This window comes from Mesoplodon mirus (genome assembly GCF_964341445.2).
Source record: "Mesoplodon mirus genome assembly, chromosome: 9".
Lineage (NCBI taxonomy): Eukaryota > Metazoa > Chordata > Mammalia > Artiodactyla > Ziphiidae > Mesoplodon > Mesoplodon mirus.
Genome location: NC_138985.1, coordinates 93,920,347 through 93,938,871, shown reverse-complemented (window position 1 = coordinate 93,938,871; position 18,525 = coordinate 93,920,347). Strand labels below are relative to the sequence as shown.

Sequence of the window (18,525 nt, the reverse complement as noted above, 5' to 3'; positions counted from 1 at the left end):
ACGAGGTCGGGGCAGGCCTCTGGCCACGCGTCCCTCCTCTTTCGCCGCGCACCCTCGCTCTTCTAGTCACCTCGCCCCCATTTGAGAAGAAATGAACTTCAAAGCCGGGGGGTGGGGTGAGGCCAAGAGGAAGAGAGTGCTGGGACGTGTTGTGTAAACACTGGTCCTGATCCTTTTTGTCTTTTACTACCTGTAGGGGCAGGTGGACGCGGAGAAGCTGCTGGCAGGAAGGGCTGATTGTTCTCAAGGTTACGGGTTATGCAACAGAGCAGAAGAGCTTTGAGGATGCAGGAGGAGGTCAGAGCCGCTTGTCCACGAGGCATTTTACGCAGAAGTTTCCCTTTACATAAGATCTTATTTGCTTGACTGTCATTAAGAATTCCTGTGCCGGCATTTAGCTGGATCTCTGGGGTGAGTCATTATTGCCAATCTGCAGTTAAAGTTAAGTGATTTCCTTTAAAGGACTCTACTTCCAAAGTTTTCCTGAGATGCCAGGCTGAAGCAGGTACGCTTGGCGCCTGTTTTTGAATAGAATGTCATTATATCCTAGTCTGTAAATTTGTACTTGAGTCCGTGAGAAAGAAAAAAAGGAGCATATTCCGCTTTCTTTATCCAGTTACGAAGTGCAGGTAGGCGGTGATGTAATTGATTCTGTGGACCAGGCTGTGCTGAGCTTGCGTCTGGGACAGTGACCAGACGGATGAGAGGAGAAGCAGAAGATATTTTTAGTCTGTCAGGGCTGCTCTGAGACATGGGTTCTTCCCCTACCGCAGTACTTCCCAGCAGGAGGCTCAGTGCCAGGCGCACTTGCTCTGGTTCACTTCACTTCTCTATTATGCTTTCAAATATTCATGAGGCCTCGTGGGCTGCCGATTTGATGAAGCAGCTTTGAAACCCACACAATTCAGCTCGAGTCTGTGACATTGCTTAGAGGGCCGCTCAGAGGGCTCTGTGTCCCACCCAGGGACCAGTGCCTTCCCTCTGAGGTGTGGTTTTCTCTGGAAATCGGGGCCTGGGGACATAGTTCACTCTTTTTCTCTTTTCCTACATTGAGGTGATTCAGGCATGTGTGGAAGTTCTGATGCTGACATGACCTCTACACGTAGGTTCTTAAAATTTGGGGTGAGCCGATTTAAACCACTAGCAGTGGTAAATCAATTGAAAACTTCAGTGAGGTTATAAACCAAGTACAACTTGTGAAAAGTGATAAAAGGAAGGGATCCTGTCTGGAATATACCAGCTGTCTCTAGAATCACTTTTGCAAGCTGGAGGGCTTCTGTCTGTAGTAAGAAAAGTGTAGGTCAATTTTCATGCAAGGGTTTTTGCCTCTTTGGTAAACTTCTGCTTGGCTGGTCGTTGTTTTGATTGAGGGCTGGTCCATCTCTCTGGCCCTCTGAGCAAGTGGTGCCAGTGAGAGCATAGAAGGCACCACGTACTGTGTGGAGGAGGCTCTGGGTGGGATTAGGAGGCCGGATCCCTGTCTCTTCCATCCAATCCCCGCCCCCTCCTCAATATCCATGCCAGCCCGTGAGCACCAGTGACTCTGGGAGGTTCCCGGGCCTCTCCCTCTCCCTGTTGATGAGACAGGATATAACCTACAGGCCCTGAAGTCAGGCCACCTGGGTCTGCAACCCGCTTCTGCCACTTGCTGGCTGTGTGACTCTGGGCACGTTAACATTACTTAATGTCTTGGTGCCTCAATTTCCTAGTCTGTCAAATGGGAGTAGTACACACCTCACAGGCTGCTGTGAGGCCTGAATGGGTTAAAGTGTGTGGAGTGCCTGCAAGGTGGTTTGCCTTTCTTGGGAAGGATCACAAACGCTGGTTCCGGTGATGGAGTGTCTGTTACTTTCTCCTACCTCTTCAGGCAGATAGACCTGCGCGGTCACGAGAGCCAGTCAGAGCAAGTAACGACCCAGGAAGCCCGAGGGGCCCTGGGTTGGGGTCTTGGTGCCCTCTCTGTGCCTGCCTTCCTCCCCGGCTGCTTACACAGCAGCCCTTGCCTCCCCAGGAAAGGCTCAGCTCCACACACAGCACAGGCTCCAGCAGCCCCCGCGGGTAACTGCACAGGGGGACACGGGGCCCCAGGTGGACAGTGTTGCTGACCTGGGCACAGTGCCCCTGGGCCTGTCAAGGTCCCGGCAGCATGTGCCAGTTTCCTGCAGTTTCAAGGATCATTGTCAGGCTGGGTCATGGGGCCAAGCTCTTTACTAGCTGGTTCTCCTTGGTGAAAACTTACTGAAAACTTTTCCTTCTCAGTCTACATTTTCAAACGCCCAACACACTTCTCTGAGGGCTTGGCTGGCTACCCTTCAGGTATCCCAGTGAGAGACAAGACCACCAGTTTTCATGCTGCTCACACCTCTCCACCCCCCAAATCACCTGATACTCCATGCTTTCTACAGAGGTTCTCAGTGGGAGAAAAGTTATGTTTATGGGGCAAGTTCAGAAAGCTTGTGTCTCCTTTCCAGAATTTACTTGGTGGCTTTGCCCTATGTGGTGGAGAACCCTGTTCTCTTAAGTTTGGGTGGTTCCATCCAGCCTCCACCAGGAATTACATCTTTAAAGGCTGCCTGGGTAGGAGAGTCCAGGACTCCCTTGGGGATTGGCGAGGGGCATCTATGAATCCAAGGGTGGGAGCTGAAGAGGTGAGCAATCCGGGAAGAGAAAGCCAGGTCGAGGGTAGATGAAGTTGTGCTGATTGCCTGTAAGTCACAAACCTGAAGTTTTGTCAGATCTCTGTGTAAGGAGAGAACCACCCTGAATAGATAACAGTGTCTTAAATCGACTTTACAAGGAACTAAGCTGAGAATTGTAGATATTCTTCATCACACAAAATTGTTAGTCTAAAAGGCCTAGAAAAGGCTAGCCACTTCTGGTGGTTAAAACCAAGTGCTCCCAGTTTTCTGCACAAAAACCTGGAAATTCTCTCCCTTCACCCTGGAGGGTCTGGCCATGGAATGGCTGTGTGAGGCTGCCCCCTTGTGGCCAGCATCAGCAGTGCGTGTGTAACCTGTTGCTGGAGGCTCTCTGAAATAGTCATTTTAAAGGTCTTTTTAAAAGACTTTTCTCAGTCACTCTCTCTCTACACGTGTCACTCCATATCCAGGGCTTAACCATTCTGCTTTGTTATCTTTCTAATCCGTACTTTGCCTTCTTTGGACTCCAAGGTCACCACTTTCCAGTAAGCTCTTCCACTGGCCTCCCAACTGATCTTTTTAAAATGTAAATCTGATTGTCTTTCTCTTACTCAAAGCCCTTTAATAGCTCCTCCTTTTCCTGGTTCCAGTGCCTCTCTCAGAAGATCCCTGAGGCCTGCTTCTCTTCCCTGGACCTCGTCTTTACCTGTGTTCCTCTCTTTTCCTCGTCCGTTCATCTGCTGACACCTGTGCATTCTTAGGAGGCGTCTCAGGTATCACCTCCTCCAGGGAGCCCTCTGGATTACATTAGATAATGTGATGTAATGTAATAAGGGGAGGGGGAGGGAGAAAACGTGAGCAACGCCGCGTTATAACCAAGTGCTTTTCTTCCCCTCCCACAAGACATAAGCTACCTGAAAGGGGAGACTTTTTTTCTCTGTGTCACAGTGTCTGGCATATCACTGTTGCTCACCACTATAGAGGGAATAAAGGGAGACAGGATAAAAGCAGGCGAAGACCCAGATCACCGACTGATTCCTCTTGGGCGTGATGGAGCTCGGGAAAGAACTAAGCTAAGCTCCAGGCCCAGGAGTAAAGGCACAGCCAGTCAGTGCGGGTGAAGAGAAGTGCATCACCTCCCGGAGCTGGCCAGCTAAGCTCTTCTCCCAGCCCGCCCTCCTTCTCCTCACTCAGAATGCTTCTGTGGAAGAGTCCAGGCTCCATGGCAGGACCCACCCACCTATATTGCACACCTTTTTTTTTTTTTTTTTTTTTTTGCGGTACACCGGCTTCTCACTGCTGTGGCCTCTCCTGTTGCAGAGCACAGGCTCTGGACGTACAGGCTCAGCGGCCATGGCTCACAGGCCCAGCTGCTCCGCAGCATGTGGGATCTTCCTGGACCGGGGCACGAACCCGTGTCCCCTGAATCAGCAGGCGGACTCTCAACCACTGTGCCACCAGGGAAGCCCTATTGCACACCTTTTTGATATGTGCCCTAAGTACCATCCAGAGTCTAGGTCTCAAGAATTATTTGCTGATGGACTTAATTACTTATTTGACAGGCGGCAAGAGCACATCCTGAAGTGTCAGTTAAGACCTGTGTTAAATCAACTGTACTTCAATTTTTAAAAAAAGAACAGGGAAGGAAAAAAAATGGCGTGTATTTCTGACCGTCTGTGGGTATGGAGCACTGCGCTGGCCACTGCGGGCCAGCAGAGAGAAGGCATTGTTCTGTGCTTGCAAGGAGCTGACCGTCTAGCTGGGGAGAAGACAGAGCATGCAGGCCACGTTAGGGAATGAGATAGCAGATGTGAACGTGTCACAAGGCAGTGTGTGATTAATTGCCAAACAGAGAGCTCAAGAATGTGGTGGGGATTGAGCAAGATAATGTATGTCCAAGTGCCTCAGCCCTTCAGCACTCCTGAGCCCAGCCAGCCCTGCCGTCTGCCTCTCTCATACCCTGTTGATCCACCTCATACAATGTAGGTACTTGGCCAGTGCAAAGCCCCTCATGCCCCGGCCCCGGCCCACCTCCCAGCCCCGTATGCCCCCCAACCCTTCAACCCAAAGCTGCAGAGATACCAAAGTGAACTCGCCATCTTATTTCTGTAGCGCCCACCTTCCTTCCTTGTCCAACCTTGTCCCTCCGTTAAAACCTTACTTTTTAAAAAAAATTCAGCCTAGAGTTCCTCCGTAAAGCCTGCTGAGTCTGCAGGCAGAGCTCCTTCCACGTGCTAGGCGGCGATGCTCGCGTGCTTCTGTCCTGCGAGGGATGTAAACTCATGCCGCAGGAACAGTGTCTTTTCCCTTCATACTCGGAGCACCTGACATGCTGTCTGACGTGGAGCACACGTCCCTTAAGTGTTTGTCATTGACTGAAAGGACTTAACACATTGGAAGGACTGAGCAGACGTTGGTTGGCTTTGCACGGTTAAGACGTAAGGTGCTGTGAGTGCAGGAGAGGGTGACATGCCCAAGTGGTCCAGGGAGGCTCCGTAGAGCGAGAAGGGAATATTGAACTGAATCTTAGCGGTTTTGTACACCTAAAACGGGCAAGGAATGAGAAGGATCCTGGGTGGAGTAGCTCAGTGTCTGTGGCTGCTGGCAACCCAACCAGCCTCTCAAAACAGAAAAACAGACCAGAGGGAGGGAGCCCCGCAGAGTGGGGCAGTGGAGGCAGCCGATTTTAGTTGGAGCAGAGGGTTTACCTAAAGGAAGTCGAGAGAATGCCCTGGAGGAAGTTTGGACTCAGGTGGAGGGAAGACCTCAGAAGCAATGGGCTGTCTTGCGGCAGCAGATGTCCTTTGTTACTTTTGAAAACCATGGTGACTTGATCAAAGTGGTGTTGAAAGTGGGAGCTGCCCTGTGGCCCTGCCTTCATTTTATACCGCAGCCAGAGGCGCAGGTGGTGACCAAGATGCTTAGCCCCCAGGTGTGAAGCCCCTCTGCTACGCAGAGCCTCACCTGGAAAGGCTGGACTTTCTATAAACAAACGTTTTCCTTCGGACGCTGCCCTTGACCTGGCTCTGAGCTGTTGATTCTTTGGGTCCATTCAGCTCTGTCCTGTCCTTCTACCCTCGTGACTGGCAATGACCCGGAGAGTGGTAGCACCCCTGCAGCAGGTGGCCTCCAGAGCTGAGTCACCGCCCTGGGAACGGTGCCCTGGCAAACCAGGAGCTCTCCACTTCACCCGGCTCTGCAAGGCTCTCAGGGCACTGCCAGAGCTGCGGAGAAAGCTTTATGCATCCAGAGTGTCACCGAGCTGATAGGAAAGTGTAATAAAGGCAATTGAAGACCAAAAAGGAAACTGTCCTAATGGTAGTTTCTAGCTGGTATCTTTGGCAAAATACAAAGAGTTTTTTTTTTTCACAATTATACTTATGGGCTGTGGTTGTTTTATTTGAACATACCAAAATTATCCATTTACAGATATCTTTAAGATAGGAATGAAGAGGATTTTAAAACGATGGTTTAAGATTCTGTTAGACCTTGTAAATTAAGAGAGTTTAAGGAATAAAATGATATGAAGAGATATCTTAAGCTGTCAATATTCTTGGAAATGAGCAAATGAGGTTTAGGGTTTTTTTAAGTTTTCTTTATCATTCATAGATACTCTGATGGCTGTTGTCTTTTAAAAATTATGGTGCTTTTAGTTCATCCCAGAGAAGATAAAAATGTAGTGTGTTGTTCTTGAAAGGAGGGTTGTTTTTTGTTGTTGTTGTTTTTGATGTTTTGTCTTGTTTTGTTTAAGTCTGGCTTGTTTACTACACCAATGAATAGAGATGACCTCAGTCTCAAAAAACAAGTTAACCATAATCTCTCTCCTTGCCTGGCAAAATAAGCCTTTTTCAAGTAGCAAAAGAATCGCAAGTCTGATCACCAAGTCATCATTTTACCTGATTAGATTTTACAAGAGACAAAACAGAAGGCTCTCTACATTTTCACAACTGAATAGCTCTTAGGAAATACTCCCAGCTTACTCAGTTCCTATAAGGCCGTAACAAGTCTGGTGACAATTAATCAGACAGTTGCCTGAATGAGAATGCTCTGTGTGGTTAACTGTGCTGTGGCCACTGTGAGCTTTCAGAATCGGAGAAAACAGCATCACATCTCTTGCTTTTTGAGTATGCAATTCTTTAACTTAAAAAAAAAAAAAGCTTCATTTTTTTTAAACTTCACACATCGTGTGCCCAGCTATTTTCTACAGCTGAAGTGTCCCTGAAGGCAAAAACCCAGTCATTTTCTTGGGCAAATTGTCTTGAGCCCTGGGTTTTTTCACATGCTCTGACCATGGGGCAGTTTTCATCAGGGCCGGGGAACTCACTACTTAGTTGCCAAAGATGCTGTGAGCTGTGACCAGGAATTTGGGTTTTCTCTGTTATTATCTTGTTTACTTTCCGTGAGCCACACAAAACTATGGACGGTCCAAAGTGTTCCCAGTTTCTTGAAGGCAGGAAGAATTAATGCAGCTTCTACTAGCAACCAGAGCCATATCCTGATTCCTACAACCTTTATGATCTCAGATCAATAAAGGCCAAATTGAAGTGCATTTGGAAGTTAGAGGTCAGTTGATTCTAGAATCCATTCCAGTTGAAAGAATCTCTAGACTCATTGGATTTGGGTGTGCAGTTTGGAGAGAGGATTTTAAAAAGAGGGCAGCTTTATTCTTTGTTTTTTGACCTGTGTTGAGAGGGAGAACTAATCTGCTTTGGGGGTAGAAGTTGCAAAAAAGCCAATCCCAGTGACCATACAGAAAGATTAATGAGCATTCGTCCCGGACTCGGCATGCCCGCCTGTAAGGAAGCCGGCAAAGGGTACCATCCTGACAGCGTTGAAGCATCAGAGCGTCAGAAGGCTCCTGAGAAGCACTCAGGCCCTGAGGGGTTAAAAAGGCAGAGACAGCCAGTCAGCAGGTGCCCGCCTGGGCATGGATTTGTTCATCCTGCCCTTCTGAAGTCAGAGCCAACCAACATTCGTCATGGTTTTGAGTGATTCAGGATGTCTCTCTCTTGGCAGGGCCACTTTCCACTCATGGGCTTACGACTGAAGCCCCTTAGGTTAAGGCCAGAGTGGAGACCAGCCTCACACTTCATGTCACATCTTAGAATCATTTTAGAGCACAAGGGAAACTGTCACAGACAGCTGCTTGTTTCAGAGATGAGGAGACTGAACCAGGGGCCGTGGTCGGCCGGAGGTCACGGCGCGGGAAGCAGAGGCCGGTGGGAGCCGGGCCGCCCTCCTATGACCACACAGCTCCTGCCCCAGCCTGGCGGGAGAAGCTGCTGCCCTTGGGTGATGCTTAGAAAACGGCTTAGGTCAGAGAGGAGAACCTCATTTGTACAGAATGAAACAAATCAGTTACTTACTTGCATAGACAGCTTCCGCCCAACCTCCTTTGTCAGCCTGGTGAATTTATTAGTTCCTGGGCTTCCAGAAATAAGAATAATAGCATTTCTATCTATGTGCCGAAATGGGAGACTTGATAGACCCCTCTCTCTCTTTTTCTTTTTTTGGATGAGAATTAACTTATTTCACGCTCGTTCTTAATAAAACAAACGTCGACTCCTTCCCACAGGAGACAGAATTGAGCAATGTTCTGAGAGCACACTGTGCTCCTCGGAGCACTGAGTGAATGTGATGTTTAGAAGATGCTCTAGAAGCTTGCACGTGTCTCCTGGGAATAGAGTGAAAGGCGGTGGAGATGGGGCAGAGAAGCCGCCACTGGGGGAGCAGTGACTCACCCCTCCTGCTGGGCCAAGGACTGCAGGCCGGGCCTCGAGAAGCCCACGGGAAAGGACTCGGTTCCCCGTGAGCCCCGGCGTGAACCATGACCCCTGCTGGGCCCACGCGCCACCATGTCCTCCAATCCCCCCCCACTTCCGTGTCCACAAGAGCTGCAGAGAAGGACATGCCAGGTCCCTAGCTCTCTGCCAGTAGCTTCCCTGATCCCCTAGGAGGACGATGTCGCCTGTCTTTGTGTAAGGACAACACCCTGAACCAAGAGATGGATAGAGTTACTCATCTGAGGAGGAAAACCCAGTCAAAGGAAGCTTCCCACCCAAGGCCTCAGTGGGGCGGGGGGGGGGGTGCGGGACTTACCTGTAGCAACGTGCCTGTTCTGTGTGTTAGACGTCATTCCACAGTTAGCTTGTAAGGTCATGTGCAAGTGCATCCACGTCATCTCCTTACCTGGTTTTCCAGTGTCCAGCCCAGTGCCGGGCTCTTAGGAGGCAATCAGTGAGGGCCTGCTGATTGACGTTGAAGCACCTGTCTGTACCAGCAGGTACTGAGAAGTGACTCGTGGTTCTGTAGTACTGCTGCTGTTAATCCCTCAATGAAAGACATGACTGTCCCGGCCCCTCCTTTGGACGTGGCCCTAAATTGGCCCCCATACAAGCTGTTTTCCTGTGGAGCCCCTGTACCACCCTATCATCATCTGTTGGGCTCACCTGCCTTGCTTGCTCTTGTGTCCTCTGAGCCTCATTCAGCTCCTGCTACGTTGTAATCTCAGTGAATCCGTGATGCGTGAATAGATGGCGGGACGTGGTCAGAACATCCTCATCCCAGTTTCAGATTGTATCTGTCTTGTCTTGGACTCTCGACTCCTTGCTGCAACATCCCTTGGCTTATGTGCTACCCTTTCCCGCCAGAGAAGCCCCCAGCCCCACAGGTTTTGTGTACTGATGGCCAATATTATTTCAGTCTTTCACACCAACTTTAACATGTTGATTATAATGCCTTAGGAACTGTTATCCAGAATGTTAGATGAGCCATCCCCTCACAGGGAAACTTGGGGGTGATGGGGTTAGTTGACATTTATTGAAGGTCTGTGTACCTACCGTGCGTCTTATTTGAGTTAGTTATGTTTTCACAACTCTGAGAATTAACATTATTATTTTCACTTTATAAATAAAGAAACGAAAGCTCGAAAGGGTTAAACAGCGTGTCCAAGCTGTGTAACAAGTGACAGAGGGAAAATCTGAATCCTGATCTTTCTGATCTCAAAGCTTATACTGCCCGTCTCTCTGTTCCCAGTTAAATGGGCCATTAAATGGGAGGTTGCTTAATAGTACTTGAGGGTAAAAAGGCAGCGCATAAGTACTAACTCAGATAAGCTAATGCTTATGAGGAAAGTCAGAGGTAAGGAAAAGATACTCATTGGTAGGTTGATTCTAAGCAGGGATTGACAGAGGTCAGCTTCTAACACCTTAAAAGTTCAAAAGGGTGACCGCTGAGCACTTAAGAAGACCACCTTTGGGGGCTCTGTGACAGGGGGCTGTCAGTGGAGAGTGTAGGTTGACCCCTGACCACCCCCCAAGAAAGCAGCAGGAATCCCGTTAGTGAAGCGTGCTCACTGGCTCTCGCTCTCCCCTTTGGTGATGGGCTCAGTACAAGCCTCAGCACCATACTTAGATGAGAGCAACTGTAGGAGGCGCAGACTTCCAGTGCTCATGGGAAGGGGGAAGGGCAGAGAAGTTACGGGAAGCAGAAAATGCCTCTGTCAAGCTTATATCCTCATAGTTAAGAAACCTTAGCACCAACTCATGCCGTTTTCTTGACCAAACCTTTTTTTGTGCTCTGGTCTCCCCAGCTGCAGATGATGTCCGTGCATCTAAGTCTTAAGAGGCTGCAGGCACAGGTCCCAAGTTCCTCAGAGAAGTGACAGCAAGGATGGAAGAAGCATAGTGCAGAATTAGGCTTTATCACGTGCTTTTACAAGAAAAGGTTAATCGAAGGAGGACTTCCCAGCGGCTTAAATGAACTATTCCAAATACTTTTCCAAAGACTGAAACGCTCCCAGAAAACAGCAGACTGGCATCCCCCACGGTCTGATGCATGTCTCAGCCCCTGTCAAAAAGGGAAAGAGCTCCTCTCTGACTTGGGTCCTATCCTCATTTTTATGATCAGACAATTTGGGAAACACTCTATCATTTTATAACGTTGTTTAAATATTCCAGAATTGTGTGTGACTCCACGTTGGCTTGAATTGTGTGTGTTTACCCTGATAGATCTTCCTTCCCATGTGTACTTCTCCACTTGCTTGATTTTTTTTGATTGTTGTAAGACAGTACTGAATATACCTGTTGCTCTTCTCAACCGTTTCTCTTACTGGTCAAGATCCTCTTGAATTTCAGTCCCAACTCTGAAGAATCTTCCTAACATAGTATGTCCCTGTTTTGACGGCATCTTGAAGCACCTGAGCACAGTCCCGCTCAGTAGCACTCGGCTGAAAGGTCACACCTGTGAACCGGGTCTGACGCGTCTGCTGATGAGCAAGCCTGCTCTCTGGCCTTGGCTGTGTTTAAGTTCCTCCTCTGAGGGGTTGTAATCATTAACTTAGACCTTTCAATAGGCAGTCACTTGACAGACTTTCCTGCATGGCACTGCTGAGTCACTCAGCCTCTCGCTGGCAGAAACATGAGCGTTTGAGAGCCAGGCCTCCCTAAGAAACCTTCCTTGGAGCTGCTCTGAAGCCCTCCCAGGAGCTAGGCAGGCCCCGTGTGCGGAAGACTCAAGCGTTCCCTCGAGCAACCAGTTTTCAGGAACGAAGACCTCGACGACCTGGGCTTCCGCTCCTGTGATGTGGTGAAAGGTGCTTTCCACCTTTAAAGTTAGACCACATAGGAGCGAGTGTCACCCGGATCCTTTTCTAGATTGTCCTCCGCCTGATTCCCAAGCAGGAAAAGGGCAAATTTACAGACTCATGCTGCCCTCTGCTGGCTCTCTGGAGTCTGAGCTGCTGCAGCAGGAGGTTGCAAAACCAGTTTTGGAAATAGAAGCCTCCTGTGCAGGCTGCTTTCATGCCTTTCTCCGTGACTGGAGGTGTAGGGTCCATACAGTGCTTTATTTCATAAGACGTCTAGCTGACCACACCTTGAGGGGATGTGAAATGCACGCAGCCACACCAGCTTCACACAGAGAGAACTCCAGCTTGAGGAGGTGTGTGCCGCTCGCTGGGCAGGAACTTTCCCAGCCTGTGTGTCTTAAGCAGGAAAGGTGCTCCTTTTTCCTTCTTCTAAAAAATTCATCTCTTTATCACACTGGTGGAGTAACGAGAGAAAACTGCCTTTGTTCCTCTGTCAACTCTGGGATATTTCCTAAGGGCTCATATACTGTCTTTTAAATTCCAGGTGCTGACCTTCTGAACAAATGCCCCCTGAGGATTTCTGTGCCTGGAAAATATCTGTCTACGATTTCTTTGACACCCTATGTAAGTAGAGGCTTGTGCTCAAAAATCAGTCTCAAGGGAGCTTTGTTTTATTTTGTTTGTTCCTGGAGGATCCCCCAGTAAGTTTTTTTAGGGGGTCATCCGTGTTTGATCTCGGGTTTTTTTTCTCTGAAACACTCAACTTCCAATTTACTATCAGAAAAAGTCTATAATATGAACTTCTGCTTAAAATCAAGGGTATGGATCCCATATTCAGGTCTCAGAATGGGAAGAGGAGAAGGCAGAAAATATTAAAACCACTCACTTTGGTCAATTCAGTTGGAGATGCCATTCGTAGATCCGAGGGCATCTTTTCAGGGTTTAGTATTCGTCAGACTCCTCTGTGGTTAGCGACTGTGGAATGTGCCCCGTACAGCTCAGGGTGTGGGCGCGGGATCCGGGAGCCCTTCCGTTTGGGAGCCGTGACAGATCTCTCCTAGCAGCATCTCTGCTTATAACAGGCTGAAGGAAAACCGATTTCTTATTTTTATCACTGTAACCGTCATTTATTGAATGTGTACATGTGCTATTTCTAGTTCCACCTGCTTCTCCTTCTCCGTCTTAATTCTCACAACAACCTTAACGTGGTAGGTCTTGTTATTACCCTGATTTCACAGATGAGGAGACAGAGAGTTAAGTAACTTCCCCCAGTTTGTGCAGGGAGCGAGTTCCAGAACTTGACGTTCCAGCCCCAGAAGTCTGCGTTGGACCATCCCACCAAACTGCCCCCTAGAAACGGGCAGCTTTGGAGGATGAGCTGGCAGGCTGTATTCAGAGACGGTGTTTTAGCACTGCCAGAGTCCCATGCGGGAGGGGGCTGCTGGACTTAAAAAGACTTGAGCTTGCTTAAGACTAGTAGGCGAGCAAGGCTTTAGAGACGATGTGACTTGCCTAAGGTCACGCTGCAAGTCAGAGTGTGGCGGAGGGTCTGGGGCCAAATCCTACCGGTTTCCAAGTTTTCTCCTTCCTCTTGGCTGTTAGGTGCCGCTTCTGCTGTTTGGGACCAAAGCCAGTTTCAGTGGTTTGCTCATGTGCTTATTGACGAAACCCTGCACCTCAGAACCCGTTTATGTTCAGAGGTCCACATGGCCATGTGGAGGTTGGCCGTTACAGTATCTATAAAGCACCAAGCAGCAAAGAATGGTGAGTAAGAGCCTGGGCCTGGAATCAAGCAGAGTGGAGTCTGAATCCTGGTCTTGCCATTCCTAAACTTTGTGACCAAGAGCAAGTGCTGTACCCTCGCTATGTCTCTGTTCCTTCACCTGAAAAATGGAAATAACGCCACTAGCCTTGTAGGTGGTTGTGAATGATGAGAAAGTGCATAGAAAGCACGTAGCACAGTGTTTGGCACGGAGTAAGTCTTCCAAAAATGAAAGCTGTTATTATTTAGCAGAGTACCTTTCCATCCGCTTCGCAGTTCATGTTGGCCTTCACTCTGAAACGGCACTGCAGCGTCCTGATCCATCTAATAAAACAATATTTGTGTGTAGTGCTTTCTAAAAAATTACAGTTGTTGCCATATACGGAATTCCATATGCCTCTAAGAACCACTGCAGGATAGGAATTTGTATCTCCGTTCTCTAGATCGGCATGCTAAGGCTCAGCAAAATTAAATGATTGCCCAAGATCCCATAGCTAGTCAAAAGCACAGCCAGAACTTCAGCTTGGAGCCAGAGCTCCAGATCCTGCGCTACTTATTTATCTGCTTCCTGTAAGAAAGTATTCATTAAAGGCATGTAAGTCAACAGAGAACTACTTCCCACCGTACGATCCAGCACCTTCCAACCGATAACGGTTGCATCTTTAGTCTGGCCTGAATATTTGGGTTAGGACTCTTGTATCCTGAAGTCTGTAACGTTCTGAAGCTGCCTTCTTTAAAGAAGCGTCATAGTCAGATACTGTCTCCTTGTGAAATATCCTCAAGCCCCAGGGGACATTATCTTAATCCAGTTTGCTCATGCAAGAACAGACTGGCATTTCACTTCAAGGAAGACAGCGTGTTTCCACTGTTCCGCTTTTGCCACACAGGAGTTACCGGTGTGGTTTACTGATTCACATTTCAGGCTCTAACTTTCCTATCAGATCTGGAAGAAAAAAAACAAAGAATGGCAGCTTGCTCCAGAACAGCATGAAGTAAGGAATCGCAGGTGGAATTTTGAAATAGAAACACATTCTTGTAGCCCCTGTGCTGAGAGACACCAAGGAGGAATTTTGTTCTTGAAAGGTGATCATTTAACGTGGAGGTGGAGAGTTTAACAGTGTTAAGTGTGTGTTCTGTGTGTGTAAGAAAGCTGTTAAAAAGTAACATTCCTTTCAAACGATGCAGTACCTTAAAACTGTTAACGGTTAAAATAGAGACACCCTGAGTTACAGAAGTTCAGCCCTGCCGTCTCCTGCCCTGAAAATACAGAACAATCAGGTTGATTGTTGCAGGTTGGAGGATGGGGAGGAGTGGAAACATGCTGATGTTTACTGAGTAAAATCTCTCCTTGCAGTTGACTGTCACTGAAAGACTCAACAAAGTTAGCAGAGGGCTCCCCTGGTGGCGCAGTGGTTGAGAGTCCACCTGCCGATGCAGGGGACACGGGTTCATGCCCCAGTCCGGGAAGATCCCACATGCCGCGGAGCGGCTGGGCCCATGAACCATGGCCACTGAGCCTGCGCGTCCGGAGCCTGTGCTCTGCAACGGGAGAGGCCACAACAGTGAAAGGCCCGCGTACCGCAAAAAAAAAAAAAAAAAAAGTAAGTAGATACCACGTGCTGTCATCCTGTTTACCTATGTACGTCCTGGAAAGAGAATGAATGAGCCCCTGTTAATTTATCAACTGTTTTTTTTTTCACTTCCCTACTAGTGAACAATGAGATTTTTTTCTCTGTGTTAATTTGATAGCCAGTCTGCCCATGCAGGCCGCTTTGCAGGAAACCGACCTCTTGCTGGACGATTAAACACAAACAGAGGTCCAACTCAAGATCTCTAATTCACTGTATTTTGTTTAAGTCATTTCACAGTCACCAACTAAATACCTCAGTTTCCCCCCAAGGGCTTATAAACTTCAGAGAAGTATACTACGTGACTGATCCCTGTGCTAGTAATTACTCTTTGTCTGCTGAAAATGCCTCCTCGTGTGAAGAGACATACATGGGAAAGAATATATCCACCTTCGTTCTTCTGCTGAATTTTTTGAAAAACATACTTAAAGGATAATACAGAAAACTTACCATACCTCTTTGTTTCTGCTCAGGTAACAGAACGGTATGGTTGTATGTATATGTATGTATGTGTGTGTGTGTGTGTGTGTGCACATGCGCATATATGTGTATGTGTGGGTGTGACATATTTGATGTATAAGATATGTATGATCTTATCAGTCATAAGTAAAAGGAAGAAATTCACTCTTCAGGGAAACAAACAAACAAAAAACAAAAAAACAAAAAAACTTCTAAGTGGCAGTAAGCAAAAGCTGTAACTAGTCATTTGTAAAAAGTAAGCAGACCTTTTTGTTCTGGATTTTGATTTTTTAACTAATGAGAACAATCTGGCTGCGTCTTGCATACTTCAATCATTGTTATTATCAATTACAATAGCATATCCAGAAGGATACAGGGGACCCCTAAATTAATCACAAAATTCGTGAAATAGTTATTTGAAAGTGCCAGTGATTCTTGGCACTTTTTCAATTTTAAATGCTTGAATTTACTATCCAGTTGAAATATTTAACTGCCTGTCACTTGACAAAATATGTGCATTTCTTTGCAGTTAGTGAGCTACTTTGATGAAGTTAGTGATTGCTACCCAGCAATGATTGCTGCCCAGTCTGCAGCCCGTAGTGTTCTATTTCCTTCTTTAAAGAGATGAAAAAACTAGCCTAGTAGTGGTAGGCACGTGCAGTGATGCTTTTCCATTGTGAAGGGTGAGTCTGCGTTGGGATCTCCTATTGAGGGGTAAGTGGCCAAGCCTGTCAGGGGTAAGATTGGGAATCAGACCTGAGCTGAAGCCTCTGTCCCTCCTGGCTTATTAACATCCAGCTGAACCCATCTGAAATCCTCAACCACAGGCACATTGTAATTGGCTGTTCTTCCCACAGTCATTTGATGTATGAGGAAAGTTACAAAGAAAAGCTAAGTTTCTGTTAACTTATTTAAGCAAAGAAAGCAGAATAAGTGAACGGTACAGCCAAGATTAGAACCATTCTCACAAGGTGACGCGATCATGATAAAACCAAAAAAGGGTGGGGAAATGTTTTAGGTTGAAAGAAACCGAAGAGTCTTAATGAGTGAACCTCAGCGGGATTTGGGGTTGAAAACAAGCCAACAAAACCACAAAAGAAATTGTTTTGGAGAAAGTGGGAAAAGTTGGATATAGGCTACATGTTAGATGATGCTAAGAAATTGTTAATTTTCTTAGGTATGAATAAGATATTGTAACGATATAGAAGAATGGCCTTATTTTTTTAGACCTGCTCAAGAAGTTAGGAAAACAGTGTCAGGATGGTTGTTGATTTACTTTCAAATGATTCAGCAAAAAGTATACCTATGTTGTACATGTAGATAACATCACTAAAGCAAAAGTGGCAAAAATGAACAGTTGTTGAATTTAGGTGGAAGAAATTTAGGAATACATTTATTGTCATTCAAAGTTAATGTATGTGTGAAATTTTTCATCACCATTTTAAAAAAAGAATGCACATCTCTTTAGTTAGGTGTCCCAGATACAGTAAGTATCTTCTTGAATCCCTAGAACCCCGAAGGGAATGGTGGTAGGCTTCCTCGTAAAATGATATCAAGAACCATGATGGGAAGGAGAAAAGAACTGCAGCAAAAAATAATTTAAGGGGAACTGGGAGTGCAGTGAGTGGAGGGGAGCAGAACCTTAAGTAAAGCCAACAAAAGTCCTTTACTCATAGGTGCAATCTAAGGAATTCCGTTCTGGAAAAAACATTAGGATCTCATTAGCATCAATATATTACTTTGCCTCTGAGCTATTCCATTGTCCTCCTTAGACCCCCAAATCATAGTCATCCTTTGAATCAAACAAAATTATCTTCAAATGAAAGCACCAGGTTTAGGGAAGCGTTTTCTTGAACTCGTACCAGAGCGCCTGCTTACTTGGTACCATTTACATGTATGTTGTAGCACTTTGACTTATCCTGCACCGGGGCACTCTGACCCCTGGATCAGCTCTGGCCGATCTTTTCCCCAAGGAAAGGATTTCCCTGGACCTCCCACCGGGAGTGAAGGAGTTGATGTGTGCCGTTGCCTCTAAATGATAAAACCGAATCTTTGTCTGGGCAGCTCAAGAATAAAGAGTCACAGGCGCACACACACACACACACACACACACACACACAACCCGCCTCACATCAGATTTGGTGAGAGCAGCACGTGCACAGAGATTTGCTAAAGCTCGATTTAGACCACAAAGTAAATACCTCACAGCGGAGCTTCAACTTTTTCCTTTCTAGGTTGTCTTATTTATTGTAAGAGATCACTCTGAAGGAAGAACAGATGCTAAAGCTTCTTCAGGAAGCTGGTTTCACATGGTGGTTTAGATTTAAATAGTGATTGTCTAGCACCATTTGAAATCAGTGTTCTTGGGGGAGACCAGCTGCGCTGCCAGCGGCAAAAGGAACGAATGGGACCAGCCCTGAAGACTTTGAAAGCAAAGACCAGCCGGTGAGGAGAGCCCACCCGGCGCTGCTGCTGCAGCTGATCCATCCTCCCCGCCGTCACCCCGCCCAGCTCCCTGCCGCCAGCGGTGAGCAGTGGTGTTACAAACAACAGGTTAATTATGCGACGTCTCACTGCTAGAACTTCACACTCATTTGTACGATACACCTTCTATAGTACTTTTCCTGTAATACGGACTCCTTCGTGCACGGGTTAAAAGGCTGAGTGTATGGCGGATTTATTAATCTTTGGGCCCTTCCCAGCCCTCGCATCCTCCTATGACCCCTTAGAGGATGACTGATTTCTTTTGGTGTTCAGAGTCAATATAATTTTCTAGCACCATCTGAAATCGGTTATAATGACTGGGGAAGAGCACCGTGCCGCCGATTAAGAGGAGAAAATGGATTGGTGACCTTTGGGGCCGTGAATAAGAAACAAGAAAACTGAAATACCAAGGTGGTTTCTCTTCTTTCAGTTTTTGAGTTTCATTGCCCTGAATTACGTGTGTTTTTAATGCTGATAAATGGTTAATTATTAGCATATTGCTAATGGTTGTATGTTAGAGGAATTCCACAGAATTTGTGGGGATATTTGTTTTGATGCTGGATACCTAGGAAAGAGTGGGTGAAGTCGGTGCCTCGGGTCACTTGAAAGGTGTAGAGCGGGAGTATATCCCGCTCCGAGCTTGTAGACCTCACCTTCAGACGCTCCCCTGCCTCCTGAGTAGAGTGGATCCCGTGGTCCGCCAGGCCCTTTTCTTAACAGGCAGCGCCAGGCTCAGGTGGGCTGGAAGCTAAATCTGACAAGGCGCGGGAGGGAACATGGCACAGACGACTAGGTTTCTGTGTCCAGGACACGACAAAGTTAACGTTTCCATTCGGTTTTGAAAGCAAGGTGAAGAAGGCCCCAGGTCACACTTGAACTACTTTCCTAAATTTTACCTTCTTACCCTGGAAGGGAAGTTGTTAGACCAAAAACAACGCCGGGTTTTCTAGGTCCGAGCAGGGGGTT

General features: G+C 47.1%; 1 protein-coding gene across 5 annotated transcripts in view; it reads left to right on the top strand.

Moving 5' to 3' along the window:
- LOC309810579 (uncharacterized protein) overlaps positions 1-17,344 on the top strand; it is a 200,182-nt gene extending 182,838 nt beyond the window's left edge. For 4 of the 5 annotated variants that reach the window (XR_014295023.1, XR_014295024.1, XR_014295026.1 and 1 more), the window contains one exon: positions 197-17,344. The gene's annotated coding sequence lies outside the window, so the exon portion shown is untranslated. The remainder of the gene's footprint in view (positions 1-196) is intronic. The other variant, XR_014295025.1, reaches the window with a different exon arrangement.
- The last annotated feature ends 1,181 nt before the right edge of the window (positions 17,345-18,525 follow it).